Source organism: Ovis aries, chromosome 2, assembly GCF_016772045.2.
Source record: "Ovis aries strain OAR_USU_Benz2616 breed Rambouillet chromosome 2, ARS-UI_Ramb_v3.0, whole genome shotgun sequence".
Lineage (NCBI taxonomy): Eukaryota > Metazoa > Chordata > Mammalia > Artiodactyla > Bovidae > Ovis > Ovis aries.
In genome coordinates this window covers 56114703-56141775 of record NC_056055.1, presented here as the reverse complement: position 1 = coordinate 56141775, position 27073 = coordinate 56114703, and the positions used below count along the sequence as shown (strand labels likewise).

The following is a 27073-nucleotide window of genomic DNA, read 5'->3' as shown; positions in this document are numbered from 1 at the left end:
GAACACTTGGAAGTTCACGGTTCACATATTGCTGAAGCCTGGCTTGGAGAATTTTGAGCATTACTTTACTAGCATGTGAGATGAGTGTACTATATAATAAAATGAATCAGCCATTCATATACAATACATGCCCTCCCTTTTGGATTTCCTTCCCATTTAGGTCACCATGGTGCTTTAAGTAGAGTTCCCTATGCTATACAGTAGGTTCTCATTAGTTTTCTATTTTATACACAGTATCAGTAGTGTTGGGCACTTTGGACAGATGAGCCTGGCAGGCTATAGTTCACGGGGTTGCAAAGAGTCAGACATGACTGAGCGGTTAACACTTTCTTTCACTTTCATCTTTAGTGCATATGTTTCAGTATGTCTCCCAATTCCTCCCACTCCCTGCTTACCCCTTGGTATCCATATGTTTGCTTTCTGTATCTGTGTCTCTATTTCTTTTGCAAATAAGATCATCTATACCATTTTTTTCTAGATTCCACATATAAGCATTAATCTATGATGTTTTTCTCTTTGCAACTTACTTCACTCTGTATGACAGTCTCTAGGCCCATGACCTGATTTTGACCTCTATAAATGTCCTGATTGTGTTCCTTTTTATGGTTAATATTCCTTTGTATATACATGCCACGTCTTCTTTATCCTCTGTTGATGGACATTTAGGTTGCTTCCCTGTCCTGGCAATTGTAAATAGTGCTGAAGTGAACGCTGGGTTGCTTGTAATCTTTTTGAATTACGGTTTCTTTGGGAAAAAGATTACAAGCACTCCAGTGTTCACTTCAGCACTATTTACAATAGCCATATACCAAGAAATCCCACTCCTGGGAACATCCATACTATTTTCCATAGTGGCTGTACCGGCTTACATGCCCACCAATAGTGCATGAGGGTTCCCCTTTCTCCACATCCTCCCCTGCATTTATTGTCTGTAGATTTTGTTGATGATGGCCATTCTGACTGGTGTGAGGTGATACCTCATTATAGTTTTGATTTGCATTTCTCTAATACATAGCAGTGTTGAATATCGTTCTATGTGCTTTGTGGCCACCTGTGTGTCTTCTTTGGAGAAATGTCTGTTTAGGACTTCTGCCCATTTTTTGATAGGGTGGTTTGTGTTTTTTACATAGAACTACATAAGCTGTTTGGATATGTTGAAGTCTCTGCTTTCCACCCCCCCCCCCCCCCCTCCCCGGGAAAGGCCTTGTGTATGCTGAAGAGTAGAATCTCTGTTTCCCCCAGTTCTGTGGAGTTCTGCACTAAAGCCCAGCTGCTCTGAGGGACTCCTCCTCCTAATCCCAGACTGTCAGGCTGGGCAGCCTGACCTGGGGCTCAGAGCTTTCACGCTTGTGTGAGAACCTCTGCACCATAATTATTTTCCAGTTTGTGGGTCACCCACCTGGTGAGTATGAGATTTGATTATATCACATATGATCCCCTCTTACCATTTCCTTGTGACGTCTCCTTTGTCTTTGGATGTAGAATATCTGTTTTAGTAGCTTCCAATCTTCTCTATCAGTGGTTGCTCAGCAATGACTTGTGATCTTGGTGTTTTTGTGAGAGGAAGTAAGCTCATCTTACTCTGCAGTCTTGTCCAGAATCAAGGGGCTGATTGGAGTTTGGGTGCTTACTGCCTCTTTCCTCAGTGTGTCGTGCAGGTGCAGAGACCCTTGTGTGCTCCTGGGATGGCGGGGGCAGCCTTTGGCACTTGGGTTTTTTAGTGGCACGGGTGACTCGTTCCCTGCCACCCCCAGAGCTCCTGTTGTTTAGTCACTCAGTAGGTTCCATTCTTTTGTGACCCCGTTGTAGCCTGTCATGCTCTTCTGCCCATGGGATTTCCTTGGCAAGAATCCTGGAGTGGGTTGCCATATCCTTCTCCAGGGATAGAACCCACATCTCCTGGATTGGTAGGCAGATTCCTTATTGTGGAGCCACCAGGGAAGCCCTGTAAGTGGTATTGTTTTTACCCAAATGTGCTCACAGGGAGAGAAGCTTTTATGGTGGTGCTGCCCCTCTCCTTGTACAGCCCCCTAGTAATGGCACCCTGCCTTTCTCATGGGCCCAGGCTTTTTCTGAGTACATCCTCTGTTACCACAGTCCAACTTCTTCACCCTGGGGAGGGAAGGGCAACAGTGCTGGCTTTCCCTGTTTTAATTCCTGCAAACCCACTGCCATGCTTCCCTCCCAGGCTCTGAAGCCCTGCTCATTCCTCCACCCACGTCAATCTCCCTGCTCATAAAGGGGCTTCCCAGGGTGTGGAAACCTTTCCTCCTCCACAGTTTCCTCTCTGGGGCACAAGTCCTATCCCCATTCCTATTTTCTTTTTGTCCTACATGATGTTTTGGAGGTTTTCTTGTCCTTTTGGAAGTCGGAGGTCTTCTTCTGGCTGTTCACACAGTGGATGTTCTGTGTAAACAGTTCCACTTGTAGATGTATTATAATGATTTTGTAGGAGATGTGAGCTCCACATGCTATTCCTCTACCATCTTGATCTCATCCCCATGAATTCTTTATTTTAAAAAATTCAAAATCTAAAGATTATATAAACTCAAATGAATGAGTGAATGGAAATCACATTTAATAACTGAGAAAAATATAGACATAGTTTGGGCAAACAAGACTATTTGGTGAGGATTTAAGCTTGGTATTAGAAGGGCTTGAGAGTGAAAGAAGTGAAGATTAAGAATTGTACCCATAATGAAACCATCTGATTTACAAAATTATTTACTTATCATCACTGAAAGTGTTTTTAGATACCTGCTTACAAAGTGCTCCTAAACTGGTTGGAGACTGAGACAACCTAAAGAGCATCTAAGGATTTTCCCAGCTGAAGACTCTGTAATTTATTTCCTAGGACTGAATCATTTTCATTAGACAGAAGTAAAATATAAATATTATTTTTCAAATTTCATAGCCTCTTTTTGAAAGCAGGTTGTATGGGCAATCTACTTGCCTTCATGGCAACATTTCTTAAAACCATCTGCAAATATCCCAATAAAGGTGGGTAATATCTTTAAGTTCTAGAGGTTCTCAGGCTCCAAACCACCATGGAAACATATTGGTGAAAGCAAAATCAGATGCAAAAGAAAAAGTTCAGATACTGGGCTATTTGGTTTGATATGCGATACACGTTGACCCAAGACTCTGAAATTATCACAAACTTATAATCCAAGATGTATAGCTACATTAGATTGTTTGCCATGAAGACCACTTCTTCTCCATTCCAGGTCCCTGAAAACACTTTGCTCCGAGGCTCAGGTACAGGTGAATGCTGCTATTTGTCACTGATGCCTCCTGTCTGCAGTGGGTGACTGATCACTTCACATTTTCCAGTGAGTGTTTAGGGAAAGATTTTCAAAATGCTCTTTGCTTTACCACCATTTTACAAACAATTACAGCGGGAGCACATGGGACAGAGTTGCCAGGATACCATTTCACAGATAGTTGCTCCAGTTGCTGGTACAAGAGGTACTGTTTTCTGTCTCCCCTCCTGTGGGACTCCACCTTTTGTGCCAGTAGGAATGGCTTTTGCTCTGAGAATCAGGATACCCAGAATGCTCCCACTTATTCTGGTTGCTGGCCTCCACCAGGTGGTAAACCACACCTAAACTGTTAAGCACATTATGCTGAATATCTTCCTACTTCAACCTTTTTTTGTTTGTTTTCGTGTTTTATTCTAATATAAACTAGAGGGAAAGAAGTGTAGACGGCAAAGAATTGTAGTATGTGTTTCAAAGCCCTTTGCTCTTCACTTAACTTATGCATTTCTATTAGCATGGAACAAAGTTATCTTCACAAGTCCTAGTCATGGCAATCAGAAAAAAAAAATCAAAGGAATCCATATTGGAAAAAAAATAAAACTGTCACTCTGCGGATGACATGATATTATACATAGAAAATCTTAAATATGCTTCCAGAAACCTACTGAGCTCATCAAGGAATTTGGTAAATTTGCAGGATACAAAATTAATATACAGAAATCTTGCATTCCTATATACTAACAATGAAAAATCAGAAAGAGATGTTAAGGAAACAATCCCATTTACCACTGCAACAAAAGAATAAAATAGGAGTAAACCTACCTGCAAGGAGATCCAACCAGTCCATCCTAAAGGAACTCAGTCCTGAATATTCATTGGAAGGACTGATTCTGAAGCTGAAGCTCCAATACCTTGGCTACCCTGATGCGAAGAACTGATTCACTGGAAAAGACCCTGATGCTGAGAAAGACTGAAGGCACAAGGGGACAACAGAGAATGAGATGGTTGAATGGCATCACCAACTCAATGGACAGGCATTTGAGCAAGTTCCAGGAGTTGATGATGGACAGAGAAGCCTGGCATGCATGGGGTCTCAAAGAGTCAGACATGACTGAGTGACTGAACTGAAACCTACCTATAGAGGAAATGATCTATACTATGAAAATTATGTGATGCTGGGATGAAAAAAATTGCAGATGACACAAACCAATGGAAAGATACACTCTATTCTTGGATTGGAAGAGTCAATTTGGCAAAACAAGTATACTATCCATGGCAATCTACGAATTGAATGCAATTCCTGTCAAATTACCAATGGCAAGTTTTTGCAGATCTAGAGCAATCAAATCTTGAATTTTTTATGAAGACATAAAAGATTCAAGATAGCTAATGCAATCTCGAAAAAGAAAAAAAAATAACTGGAGGAATAAGGCTTTCTGGCTTGGTAATCAAAACCAGTATGGTACTAGGACAGAGACAGACTTATAGATCGATGAAACAGGACAGAAAGCCCAGAAACAAATCTGTACACCTATGGTCAGTTAATCTATGCCAAAGGAGACAAGGGTATACAATGGAGAAAAGACAGTCTCTTCAATAAGTGGTGCTGGGAAAGCTGGTCAGCTACATGTAAAAGAATGAAACTAGAACATTCTCTAAACACTATATGCAAAAATAAACTTAAATGGATTAAAGATCTAAATATAAGACTGATACTGTAAACTCTTAGAGGAAAACATAAACAGGACATTCCTTGACCTAAATCTCAATAATTGACTTTTTGGATCCATCTCCCAATAATAGAAATAAAAACAATAAACAAATGGGACCTAATTAAACTCAAAAGCTTTCTACACAACAAAGGAAACCATAAACAACATGAAAAGATAACATACAGAATGGGGGAAAACATTTGCAAACGATACAACCACACAGCATTAATCTCCAAAATATACAAACAGCTCTTGCAGCTCAATGTAAAAAACCAAACCAACTGGAAAATGGGCAGAAGCTCTAATAGACATTTCTCCAAAGAAGACATACAGATGTCCACAAAGCACATGGAAAAATGCTCAACATAGCTATGTATTAGAGAAATGCAAATCAAAACTACAGTGAGGTATCACTTCATACCAGTCAGAAAGTCCAACACAAAAATCTAAAAACAATAAATGCATGGGAGGGTGTGTTGTTACATTTCCACCTACACTGTTAGTGAGAATGTAAATTAGTGTAGCCATCATGGGGAACAGCATGGAGTTTCCTTTAAAACTAAAAACAGAAAAATAAAAAAATAAAAAAAAATTAAAACAGAGCTACCATATGACCTCGCTGTCCCACTCCTGGGCATATATTCAGAGAAAATCGTAACTTAAAAGATACATACGCCCTAGTGTTCACTGCAGCACTGTTTAGAATAGCCAAGACATGGAAGCAACCTAGTTGTCCATCGACAGATGAATGGATAAAGAAAACGTGGTGTGTATATATACACACACACACAAAAAAATGCAGTATTACTCAGCCATTATTACGTGGGAGAGGGGTTCAGGATGGGGAACACGTGTAACCCGTGGCGGATTCATGTTGATGTATGGCAAAACCAATACAATATTGTAAAGTAATTAGCTTCCAATTAAAATAAATAAATTTATATTTTAAAAAATAAAAAAATAAGTGAAATAATGTCATTTGCAGCAACATGGATGGACATAGAGATTATCTTACTAGGTGAAGTAAGACAGACAAATATCATGTGATATCACTTATATGTGGAATCAAAACAAATGATACAAATGAACTTATTTACAAAACAGAAGCATAACAGACACAGAAGACAAACTTATGGTTACAAAAGGGAAAATGTTGGGGGAAGTGATAAATTAGGAGATTGGGGTTAACATACACACACTACTATATATTAAATAACCAACAAGGACATACTGTATAGCATAGGAAACACTACTCAACATTCTGTAACAACCTATGTTGGAAAAGAATCTGAAAAAGAATGAATATATGTATCTATATAATTGGACCACTTTTGCTTTACACCTGATACTAATACAACATTTGAAATCAACTATATTCCAGTATAAAATAAAAATCTTTAAACACTGTGGGGAAAAATAGATACGTATGTGACTTATATGTCTATTGAATAGTGGTCTATAATATTGACTGACTCACTCTCCATCTCTCTTTCTCATTCTACCCCTTCTTCCCCTGCTATCTTTGATGAAACATTTTAAGAAAGTTAATTATCCTGAATATATTACTGCTATAATGATAGTAAAATAAAAGTAGAAAAATCAAAAGCCAAAAGGAATACTGCAGCCATGAAATTAAAAGATGCTTACTCCTTGGAAGGAAAGTTAATGACCAACCTAGATAGCATATTTAAAAGCAGAGACATTACTTTGCCAACTAAGGTTCGTCTAGTCAAGGCTATGGTTTTTCCTGTGGTCATGTATGGATGTGAGAGTTGGACTGTGAAGAAGGCTGAGCGCCAAAGAATTGATGCTTTTGAACTGTGGTGTTGGAGAAGACTCTTGAGAGTCCCTTGGACTGCAAGGAGATCCAACCAGTCCATTCTGAAGGAGATCAGCCCTGGGATTTCTTTGGAAGGAATGATGCTAAAGCTGAAACTCCAGTACTTTGGCCACTTCATGCGAAGAGTTGACTCATTGAAAAAGACTCTGATGCTGGGAGGGATTGGGAACAGGAGGAGAAGGGGACGACAGAGGATGAGATGGCTGGATGGCATCACTGACTCGATGGCCGTGAGTCTGAGTGAACTCTGGGAGTTGGTGATGGTCAGGGAGGCCTGGTGTGCTGCGATTCATGGGGTCGCAAAGAGTCAGGCACGACTGAGCGACTGAACTGAAAAGGAATACAAAAAGTATCCAACAACTAAGATCATTTAATTACTGTGATGATACATTGTTTAAGAATTGAAATTCTTGGAGGCTTGGCATAAAAGTAGGATGAATTATAAAATCCATTGATTGATTTAATCATTCAGTGTTATTTATTGTATCATTACCATGCATTAGGCTGAGAGGATTTCTGAATATATTCTAGTTGACAGTTTGCTTTCACCATTTATAGATTCTGCTTATGGTCCTTTTCTTCTTCAGCTGAGGCCTCAAGCTGCCTGTGGAAAGGTGAGGAAATAAAAGAGACTCTTTCTCACACTAATTCATCAATTTGGTAATAATGTCCAGATGGTGAAGCTCTGGCCAAAGAATAGTTTGGGAAATATGGTTGGAAGCTTATTCAATAATAGGAAGTACCTTGCAGAACCATTGATACCTTAAAACCTGTAATTTATGACTTGGGCCCCAAATCAGTAAGTCCTGAGTATGACCCTGATATGTTCCCATCTGTAGCAATCACTGGAACATATTTTCTATATATTGAGCATTTGACTCACCCAAAGACAGCTGAAACACCTAGTCTTGGAATGATAGGCAATTCACTTACCTCCAAGCTTCAGTCTTTCCATTCCTAAAATGGTAATAACAGTATTTATCATGCCAGGAAGTTGACAAATTTGAGATAATATAGATAAATGCATTCATACAGAGTGGCTCATACATATCTGGTTTATAATAATAATTATCCCCATTTTAAAGGTAGGATAAAAAGAGTTATTTGCCTGAGAGAACATTCCTAAAAAGTGGCAGAGACAGAACTTTAGGTGTGCTGTCTGGCCACAAATTGGTGCCATGTTGTCCCGAAGGGAAATCATCAAGTTTTTTGAATGAGGGAATGATAAATCAGTCTGACAGTGACACATATAGTAGATTATAGTAGGGGGAAATGTGGTGATAGGAACACCTGTTATTAGACTATCTCAGCAGAATAGGTTAGCATTCATCTAACTCTGACCTAAGAGTTTGGAGTAAACACAGAAGGGGAAGAAAGCTAAAGGTTACAAATGTAAAGTTTCAAAGATTTGGCAATGACATGTGTTGTGGGAAGAGGAAAGTCAAAGAGAAAAGAAGTAGATGCCCTGGGTAATCAGGAGAATGAAAAAGCCAATTACAACAAGAACAAAGTCGAGTAGAGAAGTTTATTTGAGACCCTGGAGAAAGGTGATGAACATTATTTGGGGATATGTTGTCTGGGGTGTCAGAGGGACAATTAGACGGGGATATAAAACTTGGGGCTTCCCTGGTGGCTCAGAGGTTAAAGCATCTGCCTGCCATGTGGGAGACTTGGGTTCAATCCCTGGGTCAGGAAGATCCCCGAGAAGGAAATGGCAACACGCTCCAGTATTCTTGCCTGGAGAATCCCATGGACGGAGGAGCCTGGTGGGCTACAGTCCACGGGGTCATAAAGAGTCAGACACTGCTGAGTGACTTCACTTCACTTCACATAAAACTCGGAGTTAGTGAGGTCTCTGAACTTAGGCACATTGTTGTTATTTGGCAGGTAGGGAGGTAAGTAGCTGGGTATTTACATGGCAAACAAGCTTTTTATTTGAATTTGATTATTATGGGGCATTATGTGGCTGATACAGATTATGGTACACTGTTCCACCCAATCAACCCTTTAATGCCATCAATATCTATAAGTCACAAGCAAGGTGTGCAGTCATCTACAAACTGTAATAATTGAAAGGTGATAATAATCATCATTTATAAAGTATAATAATCATGAAAATACTTTAGATTATAAAAGGAAAGTACCAAGATAAAAGTTTTCTTAAATAAAACTTTGGGAAACTCAGAACTTCCACCTATGAATATTTCTTCCATAATTTTTTTTCCCTTGCCTACCTGGTTTGCCAATCAAAACATCTGTCTTTAGGACTCAGTTTAGCCACATTTCTTTCTTTTTTTCTTTTTAAATCTTAAAAGTTTTGGCCCTCTTTCCCCTGATTAGTTTCCAAAATAACAGTAAGAATTGAAATTATAGTGTACTTCTTTCCAGTCCCTGCTAAATCCATTAAGGAAAGATAGTATAGAATAGGAATCAGGTACAACTGTTGAATTTCCTTGAACCTCATCAGCTGTTCATTGTTAAGGGACAAGAAAAACTCATCTCTCCACAATATGAGTGTGTTGCATTTATTTCTATTTTGAGTCCACAACACCTTTTCCTTTGTTCAACCACCCTGTCTACATTGCATACAACGCAGTAAGATGATGAGTTGTGGATGCCAAATTCTACAATGTGGTTTACAAAGGATGTCTTTTTCTCCTCCTCTATACTGTCTCTTCACTAAACCTAACTTTGAGGTGTTTTTGCTGACTCTGAAGTGTCCAGATCACTATATCTGTATATGGTTAGCTAACTTAGGGAGAAGGCGATGGCACCCCACTCCAGTACTCTTGCCTGGAAAATCCCATGGACGGAGGAGCCTGGTAGGCTGCAGTCCATGGGGTCACTAAGAGTCGGACATGACTGAGCAACTTCACTTTCACTTTCATGCATTGGAGAAGGAAATGGCAACCCACTCCAGTGTTCTTGCCTGGAGAATCCCAGGGATGGCAGAGCATGGTGGGCTGCCATCTATGGGGTTGCACAGAGTCGGACACAACTGAAGCGACTTAGCGGCAGCAGCAGCGACTTTGGGAATGAACCTCTTTCTTCCAACTTTTATATGACAGTAAGGCATCTGAAAAATAGGGAAGGAAAGCAGACAGATGGTATTCTTCTTACTGCTAACAGTTTTTAACAGGCCGCCATCCTATATTGGTAGCCTAAAATCTTCAAATGTTTTTGTCTTTTGCCCCCTGTTTTCTTACAGTGAATAATTTTTAACCTTTCATACAATGTCAGGTACTATTCTAAGCATCTAAAAATTTCCAATGCATCTTCTAAAAGTTTTACTCTATAAGCTGGTTTTGTGTATTATTTATATCTTTAAAAACTAACGTTCTGATGATAGAAAATAAGGACTCTTAGTAGCTTAGGAGCCCTCATTCTTACTTGTTTAGGCTGTAACGTTAATCCTATCTCAGTGGGCATGCCTAAATATGACAGAATGCTATATAATTGTTGTAAGTTTTCCTTATCGCTCTCACCTATTGTTGTTTATGGGCTTCCCTCATAGCCCAGGTGGTTAAGAATCCGCTTGCAATGCTGGAGACCCTGGCTCAATTCCTGCAATGGGAAGATCCACTGGAGAAGGGATAGGCTACTTACTCCAGTATTCTTGCACTTTCTTGGTAGCTCAGCTAGTAAAGAATTTGCCTGCAATGTGTGAGACCTGGGTTTAATCCCTGGGTTGGGAAGATCCCCTGGAGAAGGGAAAGGCCACCCACTCCAGTATTCTGGCCTGGAGAATTCCATGGACTGTATAAGTCCATGGGGTTGCAAAGAGTTGGACACAATATTCCTCATGTTGTGGTAGCTCAGCTTGAGTTCCTGATTTTTAAAAGTAAGATCAATCAGTCACCATCCTTTACTGGTAATTACGATCTTAAATGTTTCTTTTCTTTTCTTTTTTTTTTTCTTCTGTTTCCCTACAAGGGATAAAAATCAGAAATGAAGGTAACTTGAGAAATGACTCATCTAGTAATTGCAAGGGATTCATGTTATCTTTATTATGAAACTACTGATACTGGAAATTGGTAGAGTTTTGCCTAGAATATTCTCGTTTCCCAAGCCACATCACTGAGATATCAGAGGATGCCTCTCTGATGCCATCTTGGGACACATCACCAAATAGGGTTGATGCAGGCCTAAGAGTTTTGGGCTAGAATGAGGGAAAATTCATGGAAACCTATTTTTCTTCATTTTAGCTCCTATATTTTTAAGCTCAGGAAGCTTCAAAAGACATGTAAGAAAACAAGAAACCATGCAAAATGAAATGAAAAATTCTGGCCAAAGTTGCTCACACTGAAATCAGTAATTTGTCACCCAGATGGGAACATTTTCTCATTGGACACTGTCTTCCATTTTGTTTCTCTCTTAACCATTTCCGGCTACGTTCAGCTGACAACCTTATTTACATCACTTTGGATAAGCTTAAAGGCCTGAAGACTGTATTAGGGAGACTGTTAGGAATTATGATGAGATTCTGGTGGCTTTACTATATTCCTGAGAGAGTTACACACACAGACATTACTTGAAGGAGAATTAAGGCACCACCTGGGCAAGGAAAATGATTATTGTGTTGGGCTATTTGGTAAGAGTTGATTTATAGCAGAGACCTCAGTTCAGTTCAGTTCAGTTGCTCAGTCGTGTCCGACTCTTCGAGTGGGAGGCTTTGTTTTTATCCTTACAGACCACCATACTTTCCACTTCTCGAATCTTAATCCTGAGAGAAGAGTCAGGTTTCAGAGCAAGGCCCAGTATAATCTATGGCTCAATTTTAGTAGAACTAAAATGAGAACTTGATGACCCTTGATGACCTTGGCCAATGGGATCTATTTATCCAGGATGTGGGGAACAGAGGAAAAGAGAAGGGGCCTACACTCAGGGTCTCTGAGATACTTCCCTATGACCACCAGATAGATTTGCAGCCCACACACTATCTGACAGCTTCTCCTTTCCAGGCTGGGGAGCAAAACTAGACAAAGAGGTGAGCATATATGTAGATAGAAAGGAGCACAAATGCTTATTTTTCAACTTCTACCACTTTATATCTATAAAGATTGGCAAGAATATTGTTGCTGCTGTTAATCTCCAAAAATATAGCTATTAGCCTGCAAGATGACAAGCACTCTCTGACAAATATATTCTGACAAGAAAAATATCCCAATATGAAATATTTTGAGTATTAATTTTCTTTTGAAGAGAGATCAAAAGTATCATTATAACCAAAAAATATTAGTTAACAATGAGATAAACTAGTTGCAAAAATTATTCTGATCGTGCTGCTGTATAATCCAGCAATGCCATTGCTGGGCATATATCTGGGCCAAACTATAATTCAAAAAGATATGTACACCCCAGTGTTCATAGCAAGCACTATTTACAATAGTCAAGACATAGAAACAACCTAAATTTCTATTGACAGATGAATGGATGAAGAAAATATGGTACATACAGATAATACAACAGAATACTACTCAGCCATAAGAAAGGATAAAATGATGCCACTTGCAGCAACATGGATGGATGTATAGATCATACTAAGTGAAATAAGTCAGAAGGAGAAAGACAAATATCATATGCTATCATTTATATGTGGAATCGAAAGTATGACACAGATGAACTTGTCTATGAAATGGAAACAGACTCACAGACATAGAGAACAGACCTGTGGTTGCCATGGGGAGGGACGGGCTGGGAATTTTAAATTAGCATATGCAAAGTAATACAGAATGGATAAGCAAGGTTCTATGTATAGCCCAGGAAACTATATTGAGTGTCCTATAATAAATCATAATGAAAATGATTTTCAAATAAATGATTCTCCACTTCTTTCACATCCACACCTTTTGAAATAGCACTTGAAAGAAGCAAGTTCCATCAAGAAGTGGAATCTACTCCCCAGCTCCTTAATTCTTGGCTGACCACGTGACATCCTTGGACCAATAGTTTGCCTTGGAAGTCAGAGAATATCAGTTCCAAGCCTAGGCCTCAAGAGGCCTTTCACATTTCCACTCAGTCTCCTGGAACTCTGCCGCCCCCATGAAAACAAACCCCAGAGCAGACTGTTAGAGTGTGAGGGACCACTCCGAGAAGACCTGAGTCATTCCAAGTTAAGCCCAGACTAGCAAGCCCATAGTCAGCCCCACAGTTGACAAGCTGCAGGACCAACTGAGATGGCTGAAACCTGAGTTCAGGTTTGTAGGCCATCCTGTGCTCTTGCGTCTTCTATCTTGTCTCACGAGAGTATTTATCCTCTGCTTCCTTGTCTGATTCATCTAAGTAAATTCGCCCTCTTTATCCAGCCAGCCCACTGCTCTAATTGATTTCTTCCTTTCTATCTCTTTAAGATCTGTTATTGCTGAACCCCAAGCAGTGCCTGGGGTTCACATAAATATTCATTAATTAATGAACAAATCAATTCCCTACAAAAAGACTTTCTTGACTATATAAAAAATAATTCTTCCTCCATAAATGTCATGATGCTTTTTGTTATTTGCTACATGTAAAAATAAAAAGAGTAATCCAAACTACACAGGGAACGTGCAATTTTATATTGTTTTTTCAGAGTTAGTGTATTTTCATCCATAAGATTTATTTTTAGATTTAAAACTCCATAGAACAGAGGTTAAATCTATTTAACCAACTTAAAACCATAGTCTGTAGTTTTAAAATTAGTAAATAGAAGCTTATTGATTACTTATTTCACCTAGATGATGATGATGAAATAAATGATAGTTTAGTAAATCATTCTGCCTAGGAATTACCGCAAGATAGAAAACAGAGACTATCAAATATGATATCAGGATTATAGATTTGGAAACAGACCAACATTTTGAGGGAACTAATCCTTACTTCTATATAAGATGCCATTTTTAAAAATCTTTTGATCAATATGATTTTTTTTTCTCCATTCTCTGTCTACTGATTCAATGTCGGAGTCTATTTAAAATTCCCTCCATCACGTGTGCATCATGAAGAAAACTGCATACCTCAGGAACCAATTAAAGTTTAACTTACCTCCTCCTGACCATCCCCCAGCAGCTGTTCCCAGAGAAGGCTGAAGGGAGCTCAAAGAAAAGCCGCCTTGGAACAGACTCACCTGGAACTCATGGACTCCTTTGAGCCTGCAGTGCCGGGGGCCCTGGTGTTTCTCTCTGAGCCGTGATTTCATTTAGCTTGAGCGCGGCATTCTGAACAGGGTGCTAAGGGAAATTTACAGACTAGATTAGACATGGTTTTTACCCTCAGGAATTTCACAATTTAATGGAGGAAATAAGATTAACACACAGTCAATTAAGAGAAAGTAGATACACATGTACACATAAAAATATTGATTTAAGTTTGGGAAAGAGGAGATAGGGGCAAAGGATTTAGATGCTAATCAGGAAAGTCTTGCAGACTTTGCAGCCTTCACGTGCACTCATCCGAGTGGATGGAAAGCTCACCATGAGCTGAAAGAAAGAAAGGGGACAGCTTTGCAAGGAGAGATTCCTCGTTTCTCCCACTCCACCCACCCACAAATGGCTCTGGAGCAGGAGCAACTGCGTGCTCAGCGATTATAGGTCGTGTCTGTGTGACTGGCCAGCTGGGTTATTGGATGATGCTGTGGAGACATTTTCACTTGGCCTTCTAGTCATTTGAGATTAGCCAATTTAAAATGCACTTATAGTTTCTGTCCCTAGCTCTTCACTCAATGAGTGAAGTAACATCAACTAGTTTCTCTCTTTTATTAAAGACATAACATTGATATGGTTGACAAAAACATTTCTACTGCCAATGGTTGAGGAGGAATACTTAATTTCATACAGGGGAATCAAACTTGATATTGGTCTCCCATAGCCTATATTTCTCCAGAATTTATGCCTAGCACCATGCTTGCTTTTTGGCTCAGAATGGTATGCATAGGAAACGGCAGTCTAGGCTTTGTAGAAATGCTGTGGAGCCCTGGGGAATCCCAGAGATGATCACCAGAGAGGCTCTGCAGTCCTCTGCGGATTTCCTATACCTCTCACCTCACGTTGAGATAACATTATCCTACAGAACAAAGTCAAGCAATTGCTGTCTTTGGGCATCAGATGAATGGCACTTTTTTAATTTCCGATATTATTTATGGACTTAAAATTCCCTCTCTCTCTCCTACCCCTATTTCAGCTTTTTCAATCTAATCAAAGATTGTTTTCTCTTTGCCTGTTGTTGGGGGGAGCTGGGGGGAGAAGAGACAGATGGTATCGTTTGCAAAAGGAAAGCTGAGAGATCACACATATATCTTTCAGCTTTGTGGCAAACCTGATGCCAAGATTCTTGCTAGAAGTGCGTAGTGCTACGCAGGCACAGAGGCGTACCAGAGCGGGTGAGGCCAGCCGTGGAGGGCAGTGCAGTAAATTGCCGTGAGCTGATCCAACAGCAGAACATGGGAGCTATTACACTTTGGCAGCTATTTTATTTTTCCCTTATGGAGTTTCAGACCTGTCCTGTACACTGAGATAGCTTTCATCTGGTTAAAACTTGTGCTGTATTTAAACTTCTTTCAGACCCGTGGAGTTGGAGGGAGGAAAAAGGAAAAAAAAAAAAAAACCACCTAACATAGCCCATAACACACTGAAATGATGTCGGGGGTGGGAGAGGGGCAGTAATTGTGCCCAGATAATGTTGTCATACTTTGTAAAGCCTTTAATGCTGGAATTTATTTATTAATGATGCATGGGTTATTACCCGCCATCTGTCTTGTGTTAGCAGTGGGCTGTTTCAGATTATGGTAATGTGTTTCTGATTTGAGTTGTGTTGAAAGCCAGAACAAGGCAGCTCATGTGCAGGCCTCTTTGAGGCCTGCTGTTTTCAATTCCTCTTCACAGAAAGGGCTTTTATTTGATTTGTTATGGGGATTTTTTTTCTTCTGTTGCCAAAACAGCTGCAAGCCTGGAAGGGAATAAGACATAGGGCCACATCAAACTTGTTAGCTTGTTAAAAAAAAAAAAAAAAAAAAAAAACTGGAATGTTCCAGGAATCAAAAAAAAAAAAAGGTTATGAAAAGGTAGATGGACAGAACTGGGGCAGAGATGGGGGAGAAAAAGCTTTAGTGGTCATTCTGATTGGCTTTTATATAAAGAGCAGACCCCAACATATTTTGTGATTTTAAATATTACAGGCCAGATTGCTATGTACTTAATTTATTATGCCCATTCTTACCAAAGAGGATGGCTTTCTTTTGAATAGATTTAACAGTCTTTACACTAGTACAAGGAGCAAAAAGAAGTCCCCAGTGAGCTAACCATCCTCCTCCAGTCATCAAAGCAAACACTCAATAAATAAGCTTTTTTTATGTACAAACAAATTGGTTTGTTAATGAATATGAAAAAAATGAAATAGGTAACAGTCAAGCATATCTTGCCTGCTTTGAACATTCACCATGATCTGAGTTCTCTGCATTTCCTCTCACAGGCTATATAAGCTGGCAAAGTATGTCTCAAGACCACTGCTATCCATCTAGCAACGTTGACGGAGAGGCTCTGTGTCTATTCTGTCCAATATGGTAGCCACAGCTACATGTGGTTATTGAGCATTTGACATGTGGCTAGAGTGACTGAAAAACTAAAATTTTTTTGTTTAATTTTAATTAATTTACATTTTAAAAGCCATATGTGGCTAATGGACACCATATTGAAAAAATTCAGTTCTAGGATTAACTAAGCAAAGAGACTTTTCTTCCTTCTGATAAAAAGTAAAGTCATTTTATACTAGTTATTATTATGGCCGACTTTTCTCATTGAGAATTTGTTTGAAAGACTCATCCCTGTTGTATTATTAAAGGTTAATGGCACTAAGGCTTTTTTCCAAAGGCCACTGTCAGTTATATCTTAAAGCAAGTTCATAAATGTTTCCCATGTATAAAATATGGACTTACAAGAAAACTTGATACTCATATGATAAACAAATAAACAACCATGAAGATCTGTAACCAAACTTCTCAAGTCATAACAAATCTACTAATACTAAGGATATTCAAGAATTTGTTTTAAGTTTACTGGCAACAATTCTCTCAATTCAATTTAACACAGACTGATTGTTTCTGGAACATATGGTGTGTTCAAGGAGAAGCCCAAAACCATGTGAAATTGACTTTGTACACACAAATACTACACTGTCCAGATTCTAATTAATTCACATTTTAGAAATTATGAGATACTTCTTACAACTTACAAATAAGTTTTGCAATGTCTGTGGTTGTCAGTCTGCTTTTCCACAACTGTTTCATCAGTGGAGAAGAGGCTATAGAGAGAGATGAGATAAAGAGATGTAACAGGGACAAGACGTGTGTTCACCATTGCCTGATAACTTTGCCACCCACACACATTTAGACTCCACTTCCCAGCCACCCTTGCAGTTTTATGGGACCTTGTGAATAATTCATAAATTGAGTTCCAGTGGAATATGGGTGGAAATAATATATGCCATGTCCAGACCTGATATTAATGTACTTTTTGCATAATTCACTTAACTTGTGTCATTGCAGAAAACAGGCAAAGCTCTGAGGCTCTGGAAGATGGCCACTATATGACAGGAGCAAGCCTCAATCCCTCAGTGACATAGTGGAACAGAGCTATCTCTCCCAAGTAAGATTACTTAGATTTTAGACTATAATTAAAGAATATTCATTTGCTCAATGTAACTGAGATTTGGAGGATGCATTTTGCAAACTAATACTGATACAAGATGACATCTTGGAGAAGGAGAAGTCAGGCCAAGAAGAATTTTTCATAGTGTGAACTTCATGTTACTTGCTCTGTCCCTTAACTTTGCTGTTAAAAACCTAACTTCTAATAGTTTTACCATGAGTTGTTCATATCCAGGGAGAAAAACTTCCTTTTTTTAAAGTAAACAAGATGCAAGTGTATGGAGTGCAAGGTCAATTTATTTATAAATTGACACACACACACACACACACATACACACACACACACACATATATTATAATATAAATATAAATATATATTATATATAAATATAATATACATATATTATAATATAAATATATATATATACACATATACATACACAAAATAAAACATAGTATTACCATGTAGATTAAAATGTAAGCTAAAACATTCTTTCCATGTAGTAAAATCCAAAGGGCAAGCCAACTACAGGTCTCAGGGAACTTCATGTTACTTACTCTGTCCCTTAACTTTGCTGTTAAAAACCTAACTTCTAATAGTTTTACCATGAGTTGTTCATATTCAGGGAGAAAAACTCCCTTTTTTTAAAGTAAACAAGATGCAAGAGTACGGAGTGCAAGGTCAATTTATTTATATATATATATGTATGTGTATATATATGTATGTGTATATATATATACACATATATATTTATATTATATACACACACATATATATTTATATATATATACACATATATTTACATATATATTATAAATGTATATATATGTGTGTGTGTATATATATACACATATACATATACATACACAAAATAAAACAGTACTACCATGCAGATTAAAATCTAAACTAAAACATTCTTTCCATGTAGTAAAATCCAAAGGGCAAGCCAACTACAGGTTTCAGTGAGATAGGCCCTCACATTATCATATTCATTGACATAAAAATGACCATGATTTTGTTCCTGAGATTCTGAGACTTTTTCGCAGGCTCCTCCTATTGTCCTCCTTTTGGATACTTTCATTCTTAGTAGTTTGGTCCTTCCAGCTTCTCTCCTGCCTGGGTGCTGCTTCTCAGCCCATGCCATTCAAATTGATGATACAGCTGGATAGCCTACTTGGCTTGTTATCTTGGTGTCTCCACAATATCCTGCTTAACTTCTTTCTATACACTGAGCCTGTAGGCCTGTCCTTCATTGATCAGAACTCCTGGTACATCAAAACCTCAGCTCAAAACCTCTCTCTATAACTCCTGCTCATCTGGGGTGAGCGCGCAGTTTCAAATAAAATAATAATTACAAGTTTACTGATAAAGTTTTATATATGTTTGTGTCCCCCCAAAATGTGTATGTTGAAGCTCTACCCTTCAATGTGATGGTATTTGGAAATGGGACCTTTGGGGATTTGTTGAGGTTATCATGGTGAGGTCCTCAGGGAGAAGACCCCAGAAAGCTTGCTCTTTCTCTCCCCACACATGCACAGAGAATTCTTGTGAACACACAGCAAGATGGAGACAATTTACAAACCAAAAGAATCCTCAGAATGAAACCTTACCTTGCCAGCACCTTGATCGTGGACTCCTCAGCCACTGGAATCGTGAGAAATAACTTGTTATTTTAAGCCACCCAGGCTATGATATTTTGCTGTGGCAGCCTGAGCAGAATAACACAGCAGGTGATCAAAGGAAGGAAAGATTTTTCTGTCATCTTACATAAGGTAAATGCGGACCACATCCCAACCAGGATGGAAAAGTTTTATTGGCCAGTATAGCCCATTTTATAATCCAGTGGACACATTATATTTGTTTTTTTAATTCTCCCCTTTTCTTAACTTCCTCCTTCCTATTAATGCTGTTTAACTTTTTACAAGTTTTGATACACCTCATTAAATTTCAGCTTGTCTAATACAATCTTCTTATTCTACTATAACTGAGGTAAGAAATTGATTAGAACTGAAAACACTTCAGTTGTTTTTATTTCTAAGTATTGTTGATAGACCTGTTCTCATGTCTATATATTGACTAGGAGAGCCTGTGATATATACTAATATATACAGTAAGTCCCTTACATATGAATGAGCTCCATTTTGAGAGCATGTTCATAAGTCCAATTTGCTTTTAAGTCCAACTAATTTAGCCTAGGTGCCCAAATAACACAATTGGCTATATAGTACTATACTGTAATAGGCTTATGATACTTTCCACACAAATAATACATCAAAAACTAACCAAAAATAAACATTTACTCTTACAGTACATTACCTTGAAAAGTACAGTACAGCAGTTGGCACACAGAGGAACGTTCACATCTTTAAAAGTTCACAACTTGAAGGTTCATATGTAGGGGACTTACTGTATTTCAGTTCAGAAGTTTCATTGTAAAGTCATAAAATGGACCTTAGTTTGAATTCTCAAAGCCACATTTTATAGTCAACATATAAGGTGATACACCTGGATATACAAGATAAGTAAACCAAACATACCCAAGGATAATGTTCCAGACCCATTCTGAGAAACACTGCATTATATTAACCAGTGAAATGATTTGGAAAAATGTAGAGGGGAACCATTTGTTATTCTGATATGCAGTGGTACCAAAATGTGTTATGATCACGAAAGAGCAGTTTGTTGGAATAAAAACTAAATTTAAAGATCAAACATTTAAAGTCTGGAAAGACTAACTAGTTAAAAAATTTAAACCTTATTTCTGTGTATCGAATGATAATGCCCAGTGAACAGATGGAGGCAGGAAACTTTAGGTCTGTGCCCACATCTATGGAAAAGCAGTATAATGCAGGAGGCCCAGAGTCAAGCTATCTTTTAAAGGATATTGGCATATTGGTAGCTTGAATCACACATTATACTTCCAATTTAGTGACATTTTTACATTTACTGAATAAATTACTGAAAAGTACCTTGTATTACTTTGATAATAAAATTATTATGGAATACATATTTAGACAACATTTTATCATTTTAAAGCTTCCCTTTTTTAATATTATCAAAATGCTAAAGAGCCTGCAAAATCCCACAATCAACTAAATATAGAAAGGAGACAGAAATAAACTTCATGAATTTTAAGTTAAAGAAATGTCAAAATATAAACCCCAAAGTAAATGCTCCCATAAGGATAGTTTTGTCATCTCTGGAATCATTTGCTTTATTTATTCAAGTGATGAATATAAAGTTGAAGGAAAGCACTCAGGCCAATTAATGTTTCCCAGCCCCAATGTGTACAGAAAAAGTATAAAATCTATAGGGTTTCCAAGTAGTGGTTAGCTATGCTGCTCCTGAGACTGTTTGCCCTTTCTCCATCCTTGCCTTTTTGTCTCACAGGGATGTTAATCCCTGCAGGCTGTGTATCACAGGCCCTATTAATGCTAGATTCCACCTGGATTCAGTCAGTGGGTGCCACCAGGGGGAGACCAGAGAGCACAAGCATGAAAGGACATATTCTATCTCGGTCTCATACCCCTTGCACCAGGCAGCCTCTGGATGTAGCTGTGTGTACTCCATAGTCTATTTCCCACATGACAGAGCCTATCTTGATTCCATTTTCTTCCTGGAATTCTTGAACCCAAGGTAGCCTAGATAACTTGGCTCTTCTCTTTACCTTTCCAATGACAAGTGACATTGGCTTCTTGTTTGTTTAACTTCTGGGTTTTCTCACTACCAGCTTCCCTTGTGACTCAGCTGGTAAAGAATCCACCTGCAATGTGGAAGACCTGGGTTCGATCCCTGGTTTGGGAAGCTCCCCTGGAGAAGGGAAGGAATACCCACTCCAGTATTCTGGCTTGGAGAATTCCATGGACTTTATAGTCCATGGGGTCACAAAGAGTTGGACATGACTGAGTGAACTTTCACTTACACTTTCTCACTACCATCCCTTATATAGTTCCCAGCTCTTTGATCACATAGCTAGATTAACTTCATGTTGTTTTAAATACTTGCAGAGATTGGTCTGACCTTGACTGATGCATTAACTTTATTTCCTTGAAGATGCATAAGTTTTCTATGCTTGTTAGCTTCCCTATAGAGACATATGTAAAAACATACAGTGGGTATGAGAGGAAGAAGAGTAAGACTCCAAATATTTCTTTAGGGCTAAAGAACTCACTCAATTCAATAAGCAGAATGCCTAGATTATATGTAGGCAATAAATATACTATAACTCACTGGAAAATGGATAGGTCCACCCTAAATTTAGTTCAAGACTTGATGAACTTAAATGGACTTTATTATAATATTTTGTACCCCAAACTGTCTTGTGTTGACTAGACAGTTTGGGCTAATGCTGATCTAAATTTTGAAGGGAAGGGATCTCTATAAAATGTTCCCTTTTTAAAATGGCAGAGGCTGAAAATGGGGTTCAGTGAGTCACTTAATTCCTAAATCTATCACTACCCAGACAAGTTCAGCCAATGGGAAAAAAAATACAATAAAATAACGGGCTGATATCCAGTGTCTGATGCAATACAACAGATGAGGAGGTTTTGTAGTATCTTAGTATCTTTATTTTACTCTTATCATAATTTCTTTAGGTGTGACACTATGGAATCATCAAACTGAAAACTGACTAAATGGCTAGTCTCTATCTATAATACTCTAATGTAAATGATCTGATAAGACCTAAGCAAAACGTTTCATCTGTGAACCTCCAGTATTGTTGCTCTTAGCATCTTCTTTAGTAACTAACATCAAGAAAAACCTCAAGCATGTTTCTCCTAGTTTTTACTGTTGTTAATTCCACTCGTTTGCTTATTACCTACAATACAGTTGATATAAAAATGTATTTTTCTAAGTAGTACAGATTATTTTGCTACACAGAAACCTATTTATTCCTATTTTGAACACTGGTTCTCGCCTGAAAGTCTGCAACAATGGGTGCTTATAAGCTGAAACATAAAACATGATTGACAATGGAGCAACAGGAACTCTCATTCATTGCTGGTGGGAGTGGAAAATGGGACAGCCATTTCTGAAGAATGTTTGGCAGTTTCTTACAAACCTAAACATACCTTTAGTATACAATCCAGTAACTGAACTCCTTGATCGTGTTCAAATAATTTGAAAACTTACTTCTATGCAAAATGAAATAAGCCAATCTGAAAAGAATACATACGAGTCTAACTATGTAATATTGTGGAAAAATAAAACTTATGGAGTCAGAGAAAAGCTCATGACTGCTAAGAGATCTGGGGACAGATGGAAGAATAGATGAAACACAGAGGATTTTTATGGCAGTGAAAATACTTTGCATGATACCACAGTGATTGGAAGCATGTTTTATTATACCCTTAGGCAAATCTGTAGAATGTACAGCACCAAGAGTAAACCCTAATGTAGACTATGGACTCGGGGCAGTCTATGCCTGTTTAATGATTATAACAAATACACTACTCTTGAGATGAGATCTAAGCTGGCTGCCTTATTTATTCACCAAAAACTCACCAGTGTCTTTACAATGCTCACAGATGTCAAAATTGAGTCATGTTGTCAGGAATTAAAACATCCTTACTTGCTAGTCTTTGATGATTTGTAAGGATAGCACAGAAAGCCTATATCTGTAGAGATTTATGGTAACTCGGATCTGGATTTGTGTCAGACAAGCAGAGGTGCTGGTTGTGATCAAACACAGTTTCTAATCCCAAATCTATGGCTCAAAGCAATTTTCACCTTTTGTTCTTCATCATATAAACTCTCTGTGGTATTCATCACTATTTAAAACTGAATGTAGTCATAACTAATATCAACATGGTGTCTGATACACAGTAGGTGTTAAGTAAATCTTTTCTGGATTGATGACTTGCATAAATCTGCCATATTTCTTCTTGCACAACTTTCCTTATTTTTTTCTTGCATGAGTTTCCTTTTAGTGTGTTATGCAGAATAATTATCTATGTTAGTCGTTCTTAACAAGCCAGTATCTTCCTTCAATAAACATAAATGCCAGAGGGCAAGAATATACTGTAGAGATAAAGTCTCTTCAGAAAGTGGTACTGAGAAAACTGGATAGCTCCATGTTAAAGAATGAAATTAGAACATCCTCTAACACCATACAAAAATAAACTCAAAATGGATTAAAGACCTAAATACATGACCAGATTATATAAAACTCCTAGAGTAAAATATAAGCAGAACACTCTTTGACCCAAATCACAACAATATCTTTTTCAATCTGTCTCCTAGAGTAATGGAAATAAAAACAAACAAATGGGACCTAATTAAACTTAAAAGCTTTTGCATAGCAAAGGAAACTATAAACAAAGGAAAAGAAAATCTACAGAATGGGAGAAAGTATTTGCAAACAAAGTGACCAACAAGGGATTAATCTCCAAAGTATACAAACAACTCATGCAGTTCTATGTCATAAAACAACCAAGCAAAAAAATGAGAAGAGACCTAAATAGATGTTTCTCTTTCAACAAAGAAGACATACAAATGGCCAAAAGGCACAGGAAAAGATGCTCAACACTGCTAAGTATTAGAGAAATGCTTCCCTGGTGGCTCAGATGGTAAAGAATCTGCCCGCAATGCAGGAGACCTGGGTTCGATCTTTAGGTCAGGAAGATCCCCTAGAGAAGGGAATAGCAGCCTACTCCAGTATTTTTGCCTAGAGAATTCAGTGACCAGAGGAACCTGATGGGCTACACAGTCCATGCGGTCACAAAGAGTTGGACACAACTGAGCAACTAACGCACAGAGAAATGCAAATCAAAACTACAATGAGGTATCACCTCACACCAGTCAGAATGGCCATCATCAAAAAGCCTACAAACAATAAATGCTGGAGAGGATGTGGAGAAAAGGGAGCTCTTCTACACTGTTGCTAAGAATGTAAGTTGGTACAGCCACTACGGAGAACAGTACAGAGGTTCCTCAAAAAACTAAAAATAGAACTACCATATGACCCAGCAATCCTACTCCTGGGCATATATCCAAAGAAAACCATAATTCAAAAAGATGCATGCACCCCAGTGTTTACTGAACCACTATTTACAATAGCCCAGACATGGAAGCAACCTAAATGTCCACCAACTAATGAATGGATAAAGACGTGGTATGTATGTATGTATACATATGTATATATGTATATACACATATACGAACAATGGAATATTACTCAGCCATAAAAAAGAATGGAAGAATGCCATTTGTAACAACATGATGAAGCTAGAGATTACCATACTAAATGAAGTAAGCCAAGTAAAGATAAATATCATATGATATCACTTATACGTGGAATCTAAAATACAGAAAAAGATTCAAATGAACTTATATCTGATAGAGAAAGACACCCACAGACATGTCAAACAAACATATGGTTACCAAAGGGGAAAGGGAATGGGGGGGGGAATGGATAAATTAGGAGATTGAGATGAATATATGTATGTTACTGTATATAAAATAGATAACCAACAAGAACCTACTGTAAAGCACAAGGAACTCTATACAATATCTATAAGGGAAGACAATCTGAAGAATATATATATATATAAAACATACATACACACACACGTATATCTGAATTGCTCTGCTCTATACCCGAAACTAATATAATATTGTAAATCAACTCTACTTCAATAAATAAAAATTTAAAATAAAGAAATAAGTACCAAAATGCTCTTGAATTTTTTTTGAATTCTTGAAAGTTCAAAATATCATAACCACAAAATAAATAAAATCAATGGAATTTTAAAGGATAATTTCAATTTGAGTTTAAAGGTATAAATTATATATTTTATTTATTTCATTGACTATAGTTTGTTTACAATACCAATTAATTTATTATAATGTAAGATAGAAATTAATTTTCCTCCTTTGTTCGCATTATATCCATGTATGCATTGACTTTGCTTATTTGTCACAAGAATTCCTTCCCTAGATTGTACATAACATAGAGCAAGTTGGCCATGTAAACCAAATATGCTTTATTTTAGAAACAGGAGTTAAGTAACATGAGCCCCTGCTCATGTTACATAACCAAATATCCTATATATTATAGATCACTAAATATTTTAATATGTTGGATACTCTTTCAATTATGCAGGACAACCCTCCTCCCCAGCACACACACACACACACACACACACACACACACTCCACTGTGCCCCATCAGGATCACGTCCTCTCTCCAGCAAACTGTGAAGCAAGGTCTTGGATGTGTACTAACACACATGTACTGGTATCTTATAGTCTTGATTTAATTATGAAATTTCATAGACTTACAGAGAAAGAAATGGCAACCCACTTCAGTATTCTTGCCTGGAACATCCCATGGACAGAGGAGCCTGGTAGGCTGCAGTCCATGGGGTTCCGAAGAGTCGGACACAACTGAGTGACTTCACTTTCACTTTTCACTTTCATGCATTGGAGAAGGAAATGGCAACCCACTCCAGTGTTCTTGCCTGGAGAATCCCAGGGACAGCGGAGCCTGGTGGGCTGCCGTCTATGAGGTCACACAGAGTCGGACATGACTGATGCGACTTAGCAGCAGCAGCAGCAGCATATACTTCATTTCTGGTGATTGCTTCAACTTCCTATAATAACACGTAGATAAAGATTCACAAATCAGAAACATAGGAAATGCCTTTTCTGATTTGATTAGAAAGAAACATATGTCACTTCTACCTTGTGTTTATTTTGCTTTCCAGAATTTTAATCACTTATTTTAAAAACCTGAGGTTTTGAAAGAGACATTTCTGACTTCAGTTGACTTTAAAATTAATATCAAAATCTTGGAAGATGGCACTTTCTAAATTATCTGCATAATTGCAAACAGAGCCTTTAAGTTTGATATCATCAGAGTCAATTCTATCATAGTTCATCTTTGACAAGTCTTGTTGACCAAATACAAGTTTTAAAATGATAGGTTCTGGATGAATGCTTCAGCTTGAAGATTCCAGAAATGGTCTAGCATAAACTTAAACTCTTAAGAGACTAATAGAAAAATACAGATAAATTGAGAATTTTTTAAACAAAACTAGTCTCAGCATGAAGTTGGGAAAAAAAAAGGATAACATACTGCTGGTTTGATGATGGTACTGAGGAAGAAAAAGAGAACAAGGAGAAAGTCTATGAAAAGAGTTGGCAGGAATGTTCATCTCACAGACTGACCTCTAATAAGGACAGAAGATCCAGTTCTCTTAAGGAGAGATTTCACTATCCTAACAAACATGGTCAGTTATCTGAGAATGAAGAAGCCACCCCTAATGACGGACATTTATGTCAGGAAACCAATGTCAGACAAGTGGCAAACTACAGCCCAAAAGCAGACCGCAAAGCGCAGCCAGCGGCTACAGGAATCTGGAAACCACTTCTACTCTTTTCACTTCTTCTTCTAATTTAAAACAATTTGCCAGTTGTACAGTATATTTTAAGAATATGTACTCATATTTTTACTGATTCAATATATTTCATCAAGCACCTGTTATGTGCCCTGTAACTGTTCTAGAAGACGATTCGTCAGCGAACCACTCAGGGGGGGAAAAAATCCTGCAAAGACAGAATTTGAGAGATTTTAAATACATGTGCATTTCTTTATGGAAGTATCAGTGAATATATGTATATAACATGTCTCTGTGTGTATAT

General features: G+C 38.0%; 1 long non-coding RNA gene across 5 annotated transcripts in view; it reads right to left on the bottom strand.

Annotated features, from left to right (window-relative positions):
* Positions 1 to 2557: 2557 nt before the first annotated feature.
* Positions 2558 to 27073, bottom strand: part of LOC105607767 (uncharacterized) — a 34166-nt gene continuing 9650 nt past the window's right edge. Inside the window, exons 3-8 of one of the 5 annotated variants that reach the window (XR_009599541.1) lie at positions 26910 to 26977; positions 25712 to 26022; positions 19039 to 19137; positions 17013 to 17081; positions 7306 to 14017; positions 2558 to 7142 (exon numbers count right to left, since the gene is read on the bottom strand). This is a non-coding gene — a long non-coding RNA (uncharacterized LOC105607767). Of the gene's footprint in view, positions 7143 to 7305; positions 14018 to 15527; positions 15732 to 17012; positions 17082 to 19038; positions 19138 to 25711; positions 26023 to 26909; positions 26978 to 27073 lie in introns of all 5 variants that reach the window. The other 4 variants (XR_009599542.1, XR_006058644.2, XR_009599540.1 and 1 more) reach the window with 4 other exon arrangements.